This window comes from Rhinopithecus bieti, unplaced genomic scaffold (assembly GCF_001698545.2).
Source record: "Rhinopithecus bieti isolate Rb0 unplaced genomic scaffold, ASM169854v2 scaffold_5022, whole genome shotgun sequence".
Taxonomy (NCBI): Eukaryota; Metazoa; Chordata; class Mammalia; order Primates; family Cercopithecidae; genus Rhinopithecus; species Rhinopithecus bieti.
Genome location: NW_016804965.1, coordinates 281248 through 299420, shown reverse-complemented (window position 1 = coordinate 299420; position 18173 = coordinate 281248). Strand labels below are relative to the sequence as shown.

At 45.1% G+C, this 18173-nt stretch overlaps 1 protein-coding gene and 1 long non-coding RNA gene across 9 annotated transcripts in view; one reads left to right on the top strand and one right to left on the bottom strand.

The window, feature by feature from the left end:
• LOC108528805 (uncharacterized) overlaps positions 1 to 1198 on the bottom strand; it is a 31151-nt gene extending 29953 nt beyond the window's left edge. For 4 of the 6 annotated variants that reach the window (XR_001885306.1, XR_001885304.1, XR_001885308.1 and 1 more), the window contains exon 1: positions 624 to 1198. This is a non-coding gene — a long non-coding RNA (uncharacterized LOC108528805). The remainder of the gene's footprint in view (positions 1 to 623) is intronic. The other 2 variants (XR_001885305.1, XR_001885309.1) reach the window with 2 other exon arrangements.
• Positions 1199 to 1267: 69 nt separating this feature from the next.
• DNAJC5B (DnaJ heat shock protein family (Hsp40) member C5 beta) overlaps positions 1268 to 18173 on the top strand; it is an 82413-nt gene continuing 65507 nt past the window's right edge. For 2 of the 3 annotated variants that reach the window (XM_017870782.1, XM_017870785.1), the window contains exon 1: positions 1268 to 1372. The gene's annotated coding sequence lies outside the window, so the exon portion shown is untranslated. Of the gene's footprint in view, positions 1442 to 18173 lie in introns of all 3 variants that reach the window. The other variant, XM_017870783.1, reaches the window with a different exon arrangement.

Below are 18173 nucleotides of genomic sequence, written 5' to 3'. Positions count from 1 at the left end.
CTCCTCTTGAGAGATTCTTAAAGCATAATTCTCTGACTTCACAGATACGTCGTCTTATGCAATTCAGATAATTTTTTAGTACCATATGGGGTTAGTGTCTAGAAAAAAATGAAGGATATGAAAGAATGAAGAACGAAGTTCCAGTGAGATGCTATTTCTTTACAGATTGCTCCTCCCTGTCCCCTACACAACACTAGAACCTGGTATAGCGCTGTAGTCAATACTGTGTGTGTGTGTGCGCGGGTGTGTGTATGTTTTAGACAAGGTCTCATTCCGCCGTCCAGGCTGGAGTGCAGTGGTGCAATCTCAACTCATTGCAACTTAGACCTCTTGGGCTCAAGCGATCCTCCCCCGTCAGCCTCCTGAGTAGTTAGAACTACAGGCATGCACCACTACGCCCGGCTAATTTTTGTATTTTTTGTAGAGATGGGATCTCACTATATTGCCCAGCTGGTCTCAAACTCCTGGGCTCAACTGATCCTCCCACCTCAGCCTCCCAAAGTGCTGGGATTACAGGCATGAGCCACCTCGCCCTGCCAACACTAACTCTGGACTTTTGTTTGAGTTTTGCTGCTTATCATCAAATCTCAATGAAAATATTAGTTACTCAGAAGTCACCTTACTTGTTAATCTAGAATTGGTCTGGTGGCTTAGGATTTCTGAGTCTGGGCTAAGACCAGAGCCAGCCACTCCTGGCATCTACGTTGCTGGGGAAACTAATGATCTTCGCTGAGACTCTGTTCTCTTCCCATAATGTACATTACCCAAATGGTCTCTTGTCATGGGTGGATTCAGGTAAAATTGTCTGATGAGCTGCATACCAGAAAACTGTGATGTAGACAAACTCCAGAGAGTAGAGCAAGATCTGAGTGCACCGTGGTCAGAATGGCAGAGGCTGACACTGAGAGCACCTGGGCTCTAGAATCAGCTCTGTCACTTCACCACGTGGGGCCTCAGTTCCTTATCAGTAAAAAAAAAAAAAGGAGTTAGATGAGAATCTGGTCATGAGCTGGTCTTCTAGGTCTCTCCCCACAGTTAAGATCCCATAATTCTGCAGGTCAGTTTATAACCTGCAAGGGGATCCTTCCCTTAGGGCCCTCACAAGGTGTTGAATGGTAGAGCAAGTGGAAATGGGGGAATGTCCTTCCCAACCTCCCGCCGTGGGCAGGAAAGGAAGTGCTGTCCAGGAGGGCCTTAGCTGGACCATCTGGGGGAATGAGGATTCCACTCTGTGACATCACAATATCCAGCCCAGGTTTGACCTTGACAACCGGGAAGGAGAAATAACAGGAGGTGCAGTTACTGATATAACCAAGGTGGGACGCTGCTGGAGGGAGCTAGAAGGGATCAGCCAGCCATGCCTCCAGTTCAGGTACGTGACATTGCTAAGCTCGGAAGAGGACTTGCCAATGTCTAAAGGAAAAAGAGGAGAGATCTCAAGGCAAGTGTGTCTCCAAGCTTAGGAAGAACAGTATAAACACAGATAGCGTGTGCCCCAGCTGTGTTAGGGTAATGTAAGTTTCCATAGGAGCAGAAGCAGAGCTGGGTGCATCTTGCCAACAGCCAGTCTGCTTGTCATGAAGCTGGATGGTGAGGACATTTCTGAGGCTGTAGTCCACTTGTGCTGCTGGTGATATATTCCTATATAGAGGTGTTTTTCTTTCAGTAGCTTCTCCCCAGAATGACAGGGAAGAGTAAACAAAAATAAGTTCACTGAAGGAAGTATTTTAATAGAAGCCAGTACAAAAACAAACAAAAGTAATAAAAGGTGAAAAGTTATATTATGGGTTAGCAAGCAAGACTGACTCTAAGGTCGAGTTTTGAAAGTTCAAACCTTGAAAGGCAAAAGGCCACCCCAATAAGCAGTAAAAGAGAAGGGGCTTTTGGTTGAGAAGTAAGTAAAACAGTTCTGCTGGAACCATATACAGGACCCCCCACCCAGCTCCCAGCAACTCCCGCCAGTGAAATCATTGCTGGGGATGCGGACAGTTCTGTTTTCTTTACCTTGCCTTGGGGTTTTGGCTTCTACAATACTTGCTTCTTCCTGGAGTCTTGGGGCCCCGAGAGCCTCTCAGTGACAGCAAAGAACTGCTCTGTTTACCAGTGGGGCGGAGCACGGGGCCAGCGCCAGGCCGTGACTCATCCCCATGTGGACTCCCTTGGGTCTTAGCACACTGCAACCCCAGAGTTGGAGCACAGGACAGCTCAGGCAGGCATGCTGAGCTCTGCCTGCAAGGTCAGAGTTGATGGCGATGCTCCCTCAGTGGGAGCAGGAGTCCATGTTCTGACAGGTAGGTCAGTTACCCACAGGGGACCCAAACAACCATCAACAAGAGGAGGAGGAGATGGAATCTCTATCCACAGGACACAATTCTAACTCTCCTTGACCTCCAACACATCACGAATACATATGTCACAGCAGTAAGGCCAATACTCTCACATTCTATGAAAGTAGTAATAGTCCCCACAGCATGTAAAATTGAGAGATCCAGATAAAAACAAAATACACTTGCACATTAACTTTATAGCACACATTCAACTGCTGTACAGAAGTCACTGTGATTTTCACAATTGGGTTATGATCTAATCATAACCACTTAAGACCTTGGACATTAAAATCTCATTGGTCCAGTTTTTAGGCTTCCTTCCTTGATAGCCATTGAAAACTACGTTTAAGCTGAACCTCAGATAATATCCACAAAACACAGAAAGTCCTAACTCATCTCCATTTGCATTTATGGACTGTAACGTTCCCTGACCCTTGTGTTAGTCACATGCTGCTGCAGCCTGTCACATACTGCAGAATTTTAGAGTCGGAGGGGAACTAGAAGATCATCCATTCCACAGCTTCATTTCCAGAAGGAGAAACCAGACAGAGAAGTGTCTCGGCTAAGGGTATCAAGCTAGTTAGTGCTGGGGACTCAAGTTTAAGCCCCCTCACTCTCAGCCTGGTGGCCTCTCCAATACACTCTGCCCCACAATGAATGAACGTATTGGTTCATATTTGAACTAACTCTTTGATTTTCTAAGTTAGAATATTCTAAAAAGAGGAAATCTCGTTGATCACTTTGGTGTGGTTATCGGTAAAAGCAGGTATTCTCCTAGCCTCTGCAGCTCCATACAAAATAAGCTTTGGTTAATGACAAGAAAAAGCACCAAAGACCCCATTCAAAAGACTGAGATAACAGTGAAAATAAATCCAGGGAAACTGACTAGCTACTGTAAACTGAGGGCTGATTAGAAGTAATCTTTTTTTTCTTACAAAAAAATTATACAATTTACCAGATTTTTACTTTATAATAAATATATAGTCTTCCTGTGGCCTTATCTTTTCCAGTTTAGGTAGACAATACTTTGTTTATGAGCATGTGTGTGTACACCCTTGAATGTACAGATGAGTAAACACTTTATCTGGCAGGTGTGGGGCTGGCTATTACATCCATCCGTGGTAACTGACCTACCCTTACTTACCTAATATATCTTCTATATGAGACTTATCTGACTTATCCAATGAATTAATATTCTATTTGGAATTAACATGATAGTATAGGAGGAACCTCCTTAGACTTGTCCAGGGTTTGGCATACGTGATGCTATATATGTCTTGCGTCCGTAATTAATCTGCAAGTTTGAGCTGGGGCAGTCCCTGGGTGCAGGTACTCAGCGTTTTTCCAATTAAATTCATTGCAAATATATTAATATCAGTCCAAAGATCCAAATTCTGAAAGAAAATGAAATGAACTGAAGAATGTTTTAATATAAATAGAGACCTAATTTTTATAGTCATCAGCGCCATCATTAGCCTTAGAGAAGTCTGAGAAGTATTTTCTAGGCCATTAGATTGTTTTTTAGCCAACTAAAATGTGAACTTCCTGTAAGGATTTTCCATATGTTTCTGGTTTTATATGCAGATTGCCTTTAATAAAAGATAATTATGAAGCAATTACCAACAAGAAGGAGCATAAGAAATACCATTCCATCATGGCATAGGCTTTAAACGGTTGTTGTAATGGCTTTCAGCTTCCATATTAATTTTAAAGTTGTGTAATACATTGAGTAATTTTACACACACCATGCCATGTAACTACAGGAGAAAACTAGTTGTGAAAAACAGAGGGATAAAAGAAGTTTAAGTTTCAGAATTCTTCATTGTGGTTTTGAATATCAAATCTCTCCAGTAAAATGAAACACAGGTATGCCAAGTAAACTTTTGAAATGTTTTCTCTTGAATTACTGGAGAAGATGCAGCCTTGACAAGTTTTATTTAAGAGACTTGGAAGGAAAAAAAGCAAAGGAAGCTACCTCTCTGAAGATCCTGAGACAGCAGAGTCTCCTCTTGCTGCCATCCCCTGAGGCACCTTGGCAAGTGGCCACGCTGGATCTCTGACACGCGCAGGACACTGCCTGTCATCCCAGCCCAGCCCCCATGCCCACTCTCCCAAGAATTGTGCAATAGGGCCTTTGTAACCTGAGGCCCGTGAAGTCTGTGGAGGAATGTGACCCAGAGCCAAGGGGCGTTGGTGCCACCAGGGCTGAGAAGGAGCTCTCCTGCTGTTTACCCTGCTATCCCGTGGGAACCTCAGAAGGGGGAAGGTATGCTCTAAAATGCATGGGGAGTCAAGTCCTTGGCACAGCTGTGAAGCAAGCACTCTAGTGAGTGCCTTTTCCCATCATCTTTGCTGACCTCCGGAGGCATGCTTCGTGCTATTCCAGAGAGTAGAACCCGATGTGCTTTAATTTTTATTGTATTTGTATAAATATACGGGGTACAAGTGCAATTTTTAAAAATGCATAGATTGTGTGGTGGTCAAGTTTGGGCTTTTAGAATACCCACCGCCTGACCTACTCATCCTCCTTTCAAGCCACACTTCCTCCTCCTCTTAATTGTGTCTCCTACTGAAAGCTACAAGTTGTGGTCCTATTATTCCAATGTCCTGTAAGGATAAAGGGCATCCTGCTGTCCAGGGAGCAGGGATCCATATTATATGTGATGTGGATGGTAGAGTGCCAGGCACTGGTAGCAGGACAGCCCCAGAAATCTTTGAGATTCATTGATTTACAAAACCAGCTTCCTGCCTCCTCTCCTCACCTCTCCCATAGACATCGTCCTCCAATATGACAAGTACACAATCTGGCCACCATAATACTTGGGGTTGTTCCGTCTCTTCTGCCTGGGGAAAATGTCATGAGCTGAGTCATGAATACTCTCCTTTTAAGTTACCCACACATGATGGGTACACACATGATGGGCCGTTATGATGGCCACACAAATGGAGCTGTAACCAATAGGAAGTGAAAGATTCACTCTCAGTCTTGCCATTTGAGTGGCGCCAAGTACTACGGCGTGTAATTCACTATAAATGACAAGTTCCACATTTTTATATTACCAATATTGTTGATCACAAAAGGTGGTCTCAGGAAAATGGACGTTTTAGCCAGTTGCGAAGACAACTTCCTTGGCATCTAGAAGACCAGTATTCTCATCCTTTCAAGTATATTTAGAATGCAAAATCATTATTACTACAAGAGAGGGAAAGCTTTTTTTTAAGTTAGGATATGTTCCTCTGCATGGTAGGAACTGGCGCTATCTCCCTCCCTACATCGATCTTATCTCCTCTCATACCATGTCCTTTCAAGGAGGTTGTTTTCCAGTCTCCTTTCTATGCCAAATGAATTCAATGTCAGTTTCAATCCAGTTTGTACTTTTAAAAACTTAATATGCACCTGGGACTGTACTAGGCATTGTGACAACAGCAAAATAAAAATGTTTGACATAAGTTGGGCTCTTTAAGAGTTAAGAATTTAGTTAAGGAGACAAGATGTACACCTGCAAAGAGTTCAAAAGCAAAGAGGAAACTACAAAACTATGTGAAAAATGTGCGCACTGAGAACTTCAAAGTGCCCCAGGGGCTCAGAGCGAAGAAGCAGTGTTGTCTGGAGTGTTCAGGTTGCTCATGAGGGCAGGTCAGCACTGAGACTTGGGAGGAATCTTGAAAGAAAGAGAAACAGAGTATGACTGATTGACACAAACTTAGGGAGGAAAACAATTTCCTAGTGAAAATTTTGGCCCTGGCACAACCACTCTTCTCCCACTCACTGGCGCTCATGTCCACTCTCCCTGAGCTTTGACGACTCGTTCTTGGCGTGCAAAGCAAACAATTCACATTGCTTCATTGGGATATGAAAAAGAGGAGTCATGGAAACAGAAGGACACCAGGAAGGACAAAATGAACTCTAACAGGTGGTTTCCGTGAACAGCCCTGCATGCTGAAACCAGGGCTGTGTCTGACTTTAATTATGCTCGTGGGCTTCTAGAGCCTACACCCTGAAGTCAACATGTTCCAAAACTAACTCATTATCTTCCCCAAACCTGCTCCCCCTTTGTGATTCCCACCTCAGCCAATGGGCCTCACCATATTCCCAGTTTCTCTGGCAAGGATCTCAAGTCCCCTCTGATTCATGAGTCACTCTCTACTGCTGCATTCGGTCACTGAGCATTGAGTTTAGGGGATTGGATCTCCACATCTTTTCCGAACCCATTGCCTCAGCCAGTTCTTCCTGCTGCCACCCTGGTCTGGGCCCTCATCTCCTCATCTTCCTCTAAGGTCACTCATCTCTCCAGCCCCATTCCTCTGCACTCGTTGGCCACACCTTTCTAAAATAGAAATCAGCACTCCCCAGTTTCAAGTTTTTCCCATTGTTTGTAAAACAAGGACTAAACTCCTTTGCTTGGTTTTCAAGGCCTCTCACCTTCTCTAGCTTCACTGGACCAAGCCTATCCCCTTGGCCACCCATTTACCCATTCCTCCCCACCTCTTATGCACCAGGCAGATCTGTCTGCCTTCAATTTTCCAGCTTGCCCAGTACTTTTCTTGCCTCCATGGTCTTGCTCATGCAATTTCTTCAGCTTTTCTGATAGTTGAACTCCTAATGCAGCCTCCTCCGGGATTCCCACTTCCCAGGGGCCACTGCTTCCTACCTCCATCATTTGTGACACTTTCCTGACATTTAAAAAATTTTAACCCTTTGTGGTGAAGAAGTGAGCCAGGTGAGATTGGGAGACCAGGGCGAAGGGAGCAGAAGAATGTTTTGAGACAGGGAAGAGCATGTGTAAAGACTCAGAGGACAGACAGAATGGTGTGTTCATGGAGCTAAACGTGCATAGTAGTTAGTAGAAACTGGGTTTGAGTGGACAGGATGGCATTGGGAAGAAGTGGCACTGGAGGCAGGGGCAAGTCCCAGGGACTAGCCCTGCTAAGAAGCTGGACTTTTAGCTAAAGATCAACGGGCAAGTTTGAAGAGTTATCAGCAGGGCAGTGATGGGATAATATTTGCATTTTAAAGGAATTAGTATATGGAGACCAGAGAAAGACTGGAGAAAGGACTGTCAGTTAGAAGTCTGGCAGGAGATAATAAGCTTGGTCAAGGGTAGTGACCAAGTTCACTACCTCTATTCAAGAAACAGGAAGAGAGTGGACTTCAGAGAGCTTTAGAAAGGAGGCGTGATTAGGCCTGGTTAATTGATCAGCATGGTTTAAATGGAGAGGGTGAGAGAAGGGAGACACCTGGGTTTCTGGCATGGCCTAGAAATGATACTGTCCATGGCACAGCATCACTTCCTGCTGATGCCCTCTAAAGAGACTGGATTTCTCTCTCCCTTCTCAGAGATGAAACTTTTGACAGTGAGAGTGGGGGTGGTCGACAGCTCCTCAGACATTTGCTTCGGAGAAGACACTTCCAGTTGATATGGGGCCTGGATCTCATTCATTTGTTACAGTCTCCAGGGCAACTAGTTATTCAATAAACCTTGGTGAATAAACAACTGTGCCTATAAATACTGTTCCTGGTAGTCTTCCTGCTATGTTTTCTAAAAAATATTGGGCATTTTATCTTTTATTGCCCTTCATAGTGTAAATATAATGGAGCCTGTCTTCCTCTCCAACTCAGATTTCAGTTGAAAGTCTTCATTAGGAGGCAAGTCTTCTGCCAGCTGGGTTATTTGATAGCCTTCATGGTCTTCACGGTGCTTCTTGATGGCTATTTAATATCTGGTAGCTCAGAGTCATCACCAGAAAATCAACTGTGTCTTTTGACACCATCCCGGGCCAACAGTCCCCTTCCTACATCTTCCTTTCTCTTCAAAGTCATGGCCTATACAACAAAAGATTAAAATCCCCTTACATCCTTTATTCCTACCTAGAACCTTAAAGAAACTAAACATACCATGTCTTCTGACTGCATCTTTTCTTATGAATCACTTCAAGGCATACTCATATTGTCAGAAAGTAGTTCATCTCCAGAATCATGGGTCACGATCGACTTGCTCTGTTCCTCCCCTGCCACCACTGCCCCCTTCCTCTATTGGTAAGTCCACTTGACAGAGTGGTGAGGTCTTCTTTTCCTCCTCCACCTGTAGTCTGTGCTGTTGTGGCATGTTCTTTTTTTTTTTTCTTTTTTATTTATTTATTTATTTTTTGAGACAGAGTCTTGTTCTGTCACCCAGGCTGGATTGCAGTGGCATGATCTCAGCTCACTGCAACCTCCGCCTCCCAGGTTCAAGTGTTTCTTGTGCCTCAGCCTCCCCAGTAGCTGAGATTACAGGTGCCCACCACCATTCCCTGCTAATTTTTGTATTTTTCGTAGAGACAGGGGTTTCACCATGTTGGCCAGGCTGGTCTTGAACTCCTGACCTCAAGTGATCTGCCTGCCTCATCCTCCCAAAATGCTGAAATTACAGGCATGAGTCTTTCCTTATTCACATCTTGAGGCTGCTCACAGTCCTCCCTTGTGTCTGGAATCTCGTAGTGATGGCTTTCTCCTGGGCGCATGTTCGTGAGAGCCCCTCACCACCTCTATAAGTTGCAGAAGCAATCAGTGAGCACTTTCTTCACCCTCGTGAGCAGACCGTCAGGTTTGCATATCAGTGATTTCATCATAACTAGGGAATGGTAAAATCATAGTCCAATTAATATAATTCTTTAATTTTAAAGAACTATACAACTAGAAGGAGGTAGTTGTCAATATATATTTAAAAATGCATTTCCCAGAATTTAAGGTAATGATATTGCCACAATTGATATACACATGTTATTATAAATGCTCATTTTAGAAGATAAAAGATACCATCTGAATAGCATACAAATAATAAGTGCTATTTAAGTCATTATTGGCATTTCCTCCTATCCCTTAACATAATTTCAGTCAGCTTTACAATTTAGACGTCATTTCTTGCTTAGTTTTGAGATAACAGAAATAGAAATAATTAAAAGCAACCTATTATTTTTTCTTAAGCACCTATTGTACTAGTCATGGTTCTTCAGAGAAACAGCACCAATAGGAGAGATGGACATATGTATGTAATGTATGTATTTCATATATATACATATATAAAATAAGGAGTTGGCCCATATGGTTATGGAGGCTGACAAGTCCCAGGATCTGCATTCAGCATGCCTGAGACCCAGGAAGAGCCAATGTTTCAGTTTGAGTTTGGAGGTAGAAAAAAAAACCAATGTCCCAGCTCAAAGCAGTGAGGCAGGAGGGTCAGTCTTTTTGTTCCATTCAGGCCTTCAATTGATTGGATGAGGGCCACTCACAGTCGGGGTGGGGTGGGCAGCAGCAACCTGCTTTACTCAGTCAACTGATTCAAATGATTCAAATGTTCATCTCACCCAAAACACCCAGGCAGACACACCCAGAATCATGTTTGACCAAATATCTGGGCACCCTACAGCCTAGTCAAGTTGACACATAAAATTAATCATTGCACTTACTATGTCATCAGTTGGCCTAGTAATTACCTCATTTAATTGCTACAAAGACCTCCCATGTGGAAAGTGGCCTTATTCCCATTTACTCCACAGCTGTTTATTTAACAAATGATTGCACATTTTAGAGATGAAGAACTGAGCCTCAGAGAATTGAAGTAACACTTATCTAAGGCAGCACAGCTAGTAAATGGCAGGACCAAGATTTCAACACAAGTCTTAAGACTCAGCTGGGTGCTCTGAACCAGTATGACCACTGCCTCCCAGCACTGGTGCTGTGCTCCCCACAAGCCCTGGGACTCCCTTCTTAGGATGGAGGAGAGGTGAAGGCATTGGCCACTGGCCAAAACCCAGGGCAGCAGCGGGGCAGGCATGCCTGAACATGTGGGACCTGAGTGCAGCTGCGAGCCTGGAGAAGGCTCCTCTTTCCTTGGCCTTTGAGATGACCCACAGAAGCACGAAGAGTTGCTAGCATTTGTTGAAAGCTACGTGCTTGTATTTTGTGTGGATATCATTGTTTAATGTTCACAACATTTCTGTGTTCTTCCCACCACCCCACCCTGTTTGGGAGAGAGACAGTGACAGCTTCCCCATGAGGCAGCCATGGGCAAGGACTAGGAGGCATCCTTTTAAACTGCTGTCCTCAGAGCCACCAAGAGCACCCTAGATTGCCTTAAATGGCCCAAAGGCCCAGTCCAATCCTGTTCCATCTCTCCTCAAAATCTGTCCATAAAAACTACTTAAAATGTGCATGAATCAATGGCTCTGCAGGTGTGTGCTGCCTGCTGATTCACCCACGAGCAGGCCTGGGCTTTCCCTTCTTTTTATTTGCTCCTCATTGCCTGATACATTGCTGTTCCTTGTTTTCCATTTCCACTAGAGCTTGGCAAAAACATTGTTCAATTCTAAACATAACTATGAGCCCCTAAATAAATCTTGTATAAAAGCAGCTCCTTTGTCCTCAACTCCCTGCAGCACTCTCTGCTCTACGGAGTCCCCTTCATCGTGAAAACATAAGCAGTCCTCATGGCATTGCCCAGTTAGATTCGCCCATAGCAAAACTCTCATTTTGCAGAGGAGGAATCGGAGACTCAGGAGGGCATGGGCCTTCCCCAAGTTCACACAGTTAGAAGCCAAGCCATCCGTGTCCCAGTCCAGTGCTTCTGGTGTATCCCACAGACATCAGTTCTTATGGGGTAGGATGGGGTCAGCCCCCTGGACTGACCCAGTGCAGGCAGATCAAAGAACAAGACATCCTGGGGGTGGCCTTGCGGGAAGGCACGCAGGCTGGCCCAGGGCCACACGGGAGGTCGGCACCTGTTTTGCATATTTGCCTCCATGTACAGCCATGTGGGTGCAACACAAACAAAGGTACTGGAAGAGGAACTGGGATAGGGAAGTACTTTTTATATTAACAGAAACAGATTCCCTCTGGTGTGCATGCTTTGCTGGAAGGCCTGGGAAAGAGCTGAGATTCCTAATTGACTAGAATATGACTCACTTAGGACTCCCATTCCCAGAGGAAGTGGATTTGGCTCGTATTATGTGTTTACAGAAAATCATCTCATCCATGTAAGCCCACAGCATTGGATCCACCCAGCGGATTCTTATCCATGATACCTTGATGGGTCTCCAGACGCGCATTTGGCTTCCATGGGAAGATGTTTCCTGATCAGACCCTTGGTCAGCTCCCGAGCTCTGAACCAGACCACAGGAGCAGAGGGTGAACTGTCTTGTTTCAGCCGAGGACTCTGAGAATCCTCTACCAGCCAAACACTTCCACAAGGAAACACAATTGGTGGTAACAACTCTCAGAGGAAAGGAAAAAAAAACTGCTTCTTGCTTTCAAGATCATTCTGCTTTTTTTTTTTTTCTTTTTGGTAGCATGAAGGGTAAATAAACTTTAGGTGCCTTGAGAGCAATTGAATCATAGTTGAGAAGGTAGCACACCCTAGAGGTGGACAGAGAATTTGGATGGTGTCCAGAGATGTGGGAGCTCGTTCTGGATACCAAGGTCCCACTGGTAAAATCACCGCACCGCTTGACCTGGGATGCTCAGAATTGGGAGATCCATGTTCCTACCCTCGCTCTGTTAATAACTGTCTGATGTGTACATGAAACCCCTCTGAGCCTCAGTTTGATTTACAAAGTGGGAATAATAACACTTGCTGTGCCTGCCTGTCCCAGGTGTGTGGGTCAAATGACCCTATATGAACACACTTTGTTAACAAGGGAGGATTCTATTTGTGTGTGTGTGTGTGTGTGTGTGTGTGATGTAGGTGGGAATGTCTTTTGCTGGAAGTGAGATGCGAATGCTGAGGAGTGGTGGAGAATGGTAAAAGGTCTTACTGGGACACACAGAGGGTGCTGGGTAGGGTTGCAGGACCCTAGCACTGGAGACCCTGGGTTTGCAGCTCCAGCATTCACCCCACCAGCAGATGGACATGCGGTCCAGTGTTGGCTGGGGTGGTGGATAGAGTTAGGTGTATTGACAAGGCAGCAGTTACAATGGTGATCCCAGAGATTTCATTGAACAGGGAAGGGGCTGAAGAAAGGGACCCAGCAGATAGGTTTGGGGAGCTCGGAGGTATTAGCGAGATGTAAGCATCATGTACATAAGGGAGTTGTTGGCAAGGTGGCAGTGGTGGGCAGAGAGGCGAGGCTGGAGTTTCAGATTTGAGAGGTGGAGGGCATCCAAGATCTGACAAGGGAGGGGTTGCTGGCTGGGAGGGCCACGGTGGTGCTGAAGGTCCCCAGGCCAATGACAAGGTTGGGATAGAAAGAGTAGAAGCTGAGTGCCAGGTTCACCTCAAAGAATATGGTGGAGTTGTCACACCTAGGGAGATGGGAAATCTGTGAGTGGTGAGGACATCAGAGGTGGGGGCAGGTGTCTGGAGGGGCTGGGAGGAGAAGGCTGATGCTGTTTTAGGATAATGGAGACCCAGAAAACAGATCTACCTGGACGCAGGCTCAGATTTGAAATTGGATATGAATTACATACAAATTGGTCATTTTACATATAGATAATCAAAAGTTGTTGGGACATCTTGTCCTCAATAATACAAAATATGCATTTAAAAACTGTAATAAATAACTCCTTTTAGCTATTGACATTTTTCATAAAATAGGCCCAAGGGCATGGTTACTACCAATGAAAGAGAGCCACACATTGTTGAATTTTCAGGAGTTTTGCAAGCCAGTTGTTATGTTGATAGCTTGAAATAGGCCTGGAAGCGAAATCAGCAAACATTACAAACCAGGGCTTCCCTCCACTAATGCCCCCCCCCCATCCCTGGAAATCTACTTTATCAAATATTTCCCAGCACCACTGCCTAGGCCTAAATAAAATCTCCAAATCTGTGCAATTTTACAATCCTGTTGTGGATTGAATGTGTTGTGCCTCTAAAAGAGACATGTCCTAATCTCTGGTACCTGTGGATGTGGTCTTATTTCAAAGCAGGGTCTTTGAAGATATAATTAAGATCTAAGTTAAGATGAGGCCTTACTGGAGTAGGGTGGGCCCTTAATCCCATGTGACTGGAGTCCTCCTTAGAAAAGAAGAAGAGATACAGATAGATACAGAGTGGGGAAAACCATGTGAAGACGCAGACCCAGGGCAGAACAGCATGTGACATTGGAGGCACACCACGGTGACACACACCCACGATTGCTGGCGGCACAAGAGGCCAAGAGAAAGACATGGAACTGACTCCCCTTGGAGCTCCAGAAACAACCAACCCTGCAGACACCTTGACTTCAGACTTCTGGCCTCCACACCTGTAGGAGAAGACATTCCTGTTGTTTTAAGCTACGCGGTTTGTGCCATTTACGGCAGCGCGGGGAAGCTGACAACCCGGTCACAGCCTCACGTTTGGGCAGGAGGGCATGGAAGTTCTTCCACGTGAACAGCAAAGGGAAGGTCGGCTTTTGCCTTTCCCTGTCTCTGTTCCTAGGGGACCTTCCCTCTTCCAGCACGTGTTTTCTTTACCATGATCTGGTCCTTCCCACTAAGTGCCAGGTATTGTTGTTCTGAGAGGTGAAGGACATCTCTTAGCCTTGGCATTCCCCAGCAGCCCCCAGCAGCACTTATTCACTGCTGGTGAACTGGCTGATTGTCTCGGGTTTTTGTTGTCATTTGCTACCTGGATCTCTCAGGGGTCTTTCGTCTTGACATAGCTGAAGAGTGGATGGAGTGGAGATCTCAGAATTTCCACGGTCGCTCCAATGTTTCTCCCTTCAGACAGAAGCCTTACAAAAAAAAACCCAGATTTTTGTAGTTTATAAATCCCCCAACAGATGAGCTGTGGGATGCTATTGCAAAACTCTAGTTTCAGAAGAATGCACCAAGAGGGCAGTGTCCTCTCCAGACATGACCTGCCCCACCCGGATGTTTCCAGGAGTGTTTTTCTAGGCAGTTCTCATCATCTTAGGTGGCTGGGAGACAGGCATCAGGCACATGGAAAATCAAGGGTGATTTGGGGTGAGAAACATTTTGAAGTTGTAACTCCTGTTTACAGTTTCTTTCTTTATGAACACCAGAGGGCACCACAGTCATACTGAATGGTGGGTCGGTCCTGCTTTAGGACTGCAAACCTGGCACCCAACTTTTTTTTTTTCTTTTTAAGTTTAAGAACTAAGAAGTGCTGAATTGAACATGTATTCATTTGAATATTTTGCTCAGACTTCTAAGAAAGTTGCAGAGGAGGCTTTTGGGGCCACTTGCTGGATGTTCACGCCCAGGGCCTGGGGCAGGGGGACCTGTGGGGCAGCACTCCTTGCCTGCTCTCCCACCCAGGCGTGAGATTGTCCAGCTCTGGTCTGTTCTACAGCAGGGCTAGGACTGTGTCCCAGGTCAGAGCTACTTCTTGCAGGGACCCAGCTCATTACTTCCTGGGCTCATCCTTTTAAACTGGTTCCGTGAGTTGTTCCACTTCGCATCTGGAGGTGAGACCTGGCCCTGGGAGAATGGAGGATTCCCCAGGGAAGGTCGAGGGATTGCTGAGGTTGCACTGTTGTTGCCTCAACAGCAGTGGGGCTTCGGCAACAGGGACCAGTTCACCGGTGTGTATGTCTGGGGTCTTGAACAGTTTCCTGCTGATAGCTTCCCACTGACAGCTGCCCTCTGGTAGCTTCCCACTGACAGCAGAGCATTTATGGTTCTGGAGAAATATAGAAAATTTTCTAAAGGCTCCTAAAAGACTCTGGAAGGAGCAGGAGCAGAGCTACTGAGGGCATGGGAGGCTTCGTGGGTGCTGGGGGCCCTGTGAAGGGGTGGCTGGGCTGATCTCCAGGGTGACCTGAGGCCTGGGAGGAGAGACCACCTGGGAGAGGTGCCTTGCCAGAGGTGGGCAGCAGAGGGAGATACTACCAGCACCATCGCCTGTCTAATCGTGAGTGTCTGGGCCCCAAGGGGGAGTGTGTACTTGTGGAAGAATCTGTAGCAGATGACACAGCTCATTCAGACAGGGGCTTTATCCATTCTCACCTCTGGGACAGGCCACTCAATGTTAGCCATACGGTTATGGGCACCTTCTGATGACACTCAGCAGAGAGCAAGACTGTTCTTAGCAACAGCATGTTGTAAATAGCAAAGGAGCACTTGCTCTGCAGGAAAGCAGATGGCTTTGCAGACCAGAAGCCCTACTAATGACTTGATGGCAATTTAGTGAGCCTTGGCTTTTTGTATGAAAGAGAAAACTTCAGCAAAATGAGGGGAGAATGTGTATCTGTAAAAGAGAGTATGAGGGCATGGCTGTGACCTCCACGAGCAAGTTGAAACATTCCACCGAGAAGATCCACTGTGGATAATGGGAACTCGTGCAAGGCCATGATCTGCTTGGTGCAGTGGGCCCAGAAGGCAGGCAGAGGGACTGCCCTGCTTCCAAGACCAGTGACCACTGCGGGGGCTACCTGGCCATGAGGGGGTTCCCTTTGTCATTTACAATTTGCTTGCTCCATTCAGTCTTTTTATTTAACTGGGATCAAGAAGCACATAATTTGATAGCAGACCACTTGGATTCCAGTTCCAGATTTGTGACCCTCATGACTGATGCTCATGCTTGGCAGAAGTCACACAATCACACCTAACAGGTTACCTTTCTTAAAATGGGCACCTGTTAATAGTACCAAATAATGGATACGATATGACCTGTGAAAGCACTTAGGAATTGATCCAGTGTGACGTAAGTGGTGTCATTAATCTCAGGAGGGAGTCTTTAGCATTTCCTTCTCTTTCAAATATGTGTCTGTTACTTGGGCTGAGTGAAAGAGGTTTATTTAGAGTTAAGATAAAGATATATCTTCAGGCCCATGCTGTTACCATCACCAAACAAATAGAATTAGAAAGTATTTTGGGTTCTGGGTACTCATGACTTTGTAGGTTGCTTAGCCACATTCAGACAACAATTTGCAGAGCAACTTCCATATTAGAAACCCCACTAAAAAGGACATTTGTCCTGAGCAGGGAATACCGTCCTTGTTTTTGTTTTCTACCTTTATTTAAGCTAACACTAGAGACATCTTAGGCTAATGGGAACAGAAAATAACTACTGGCAAAATCAGGGATCAAAGTTCTATTTACGTTTTGTCAAACAAATGCATCTGTTTGACCTGAAGCCTCCTTGGTTTATTACAGCAATTGCTTACTGTAAGTAAGCAACAAGGTGTTTAAATTTCACACATGTGGAATACATATTATGTTGCCTAGCAGGGACCAAGACTCAGTCAATTTTTTTTTTGTAGCACAGTTCTCAGGTTCTGAGCTTTACTTAACCAAAAGTGTACTTAACCAAAGGAAGTAAGTTCTTAACCTTGACACTAGAACTGTGAGTTGGATTTTATTAGTGAACACGCTTGGTGGTTCCTTGTTTAAGTCCATTACCCCAATGTTTTTCTTGAGCTTTAAAACATGCACCACTTGGCACAGTCATAGACTGATAAGCAAGGGAATATAGTAGGCAGCAGTCCCCTGGAATTACAAGCTCCTGAAGCAAAGCTCTGTAATGGGTGACAGCTTGAGCTATGGAATCAACCAGCCTGATTTCAAAGCCAGAGTCCACTGTTTACTGGCTGGTCACCTTGGGCAATTCACTCAACCTCCTCAATCTTAAATTCCTCCTCTAGAAAATGAGTGCATAAAAACACCCACTTCATACTTTTTTTTTTTTTTTGAGATGGAATTTCACTCTTGTTGCCCAGGCTGGAGTGCAGTGGTGCGATCTTGGCTCACTGCAACCTCAGCCTCCTGGGTTCAAGCGATTCTTCTGCCTCAGTCTCCTGAGTAGGTGGGATTATAGGTGCCCACCACCATGCCTGGCTAAGTTTTTGTATTTTTAGTAGAGATGGGGTTTCATCATGTTGGCCAGGCTGGTCTCAAACTCCCTACCTCAGGTGATCCACCAGCTTTGGCCTCCCAAAATGCTGGGATTACAGGCGTGACCCACTGCGCCCAGTCCACTTTATACTTTTTAGGGCTTCAGTGAGATAATCTAGTTAGTGTTAGCTATTATCACTAACATCATCATTATCATCATCATCATCATCATCATCACCGCCTCTTAGTCTCCCAAAATACCCAGTATAGTGTCTTGCACTGTGACACAGGGGGAGCAATTTCCATTTGTTGTATAACTCATTCCATCCACTGATGCATTTTAAATTTGGAATGAAATCTATCAGGATTACACATTCAAATTCTTAAAGCTCTTCCAATGTACTGTGTTCCCATTTTGGGAGGCAGGGAGAGAGTACCTTCTTAAAACTTTCCCAAACTTCAACCGTAGAAAATAATCTATGTATATAAGTGTTCTTAGTATAATTCTTGGCACATCATAGTAGACATTTAATAAAAATTCTAGGAGACAAAAAGTAAAGTGGGTTTATATTTTATGATGATTTTCAGGGGTGACATAGGCTTCAAGAAAGTGACTTGCGGCCACACACGGTGGCTCATACCTGTGTTTGGGAGGCTGAGGCAGGCGGATCATTAGGTCAGGAGATCGAGACCATCCTGGCAAACATGGTGAAACCCGGTCTCTACTAAAATACAAAAAATTAGCCGAGAGTAGGGGCATGTGCCTATAGTCCCAGCTACTTGGGAGGCTGAGGCAGGAGAATCGCTTGAACCCGGGAGGTAGAGGTTGCAGTGAGCCAAGATGGTGCCACTGCACTCCAGCCTGGCAACAGAGTGAGACTCAAAAAAAAAAGAAAGACTGACACAGGTATGGGGGATGTATTGTGAAGTGAACAAAGGAAGTTTCAAAGCTGTGAATAGAAAATTATATGTGGTGTTTTTTGAAGGGTGGCAGGGGCTGGAGAGAATAGTGTGGAAGAGACGTGATTAGACTATGGATTTAAAAAAAAAAATTCTAAGGGAACATATACCAAAATGCCATTTTTTTTTTTTTT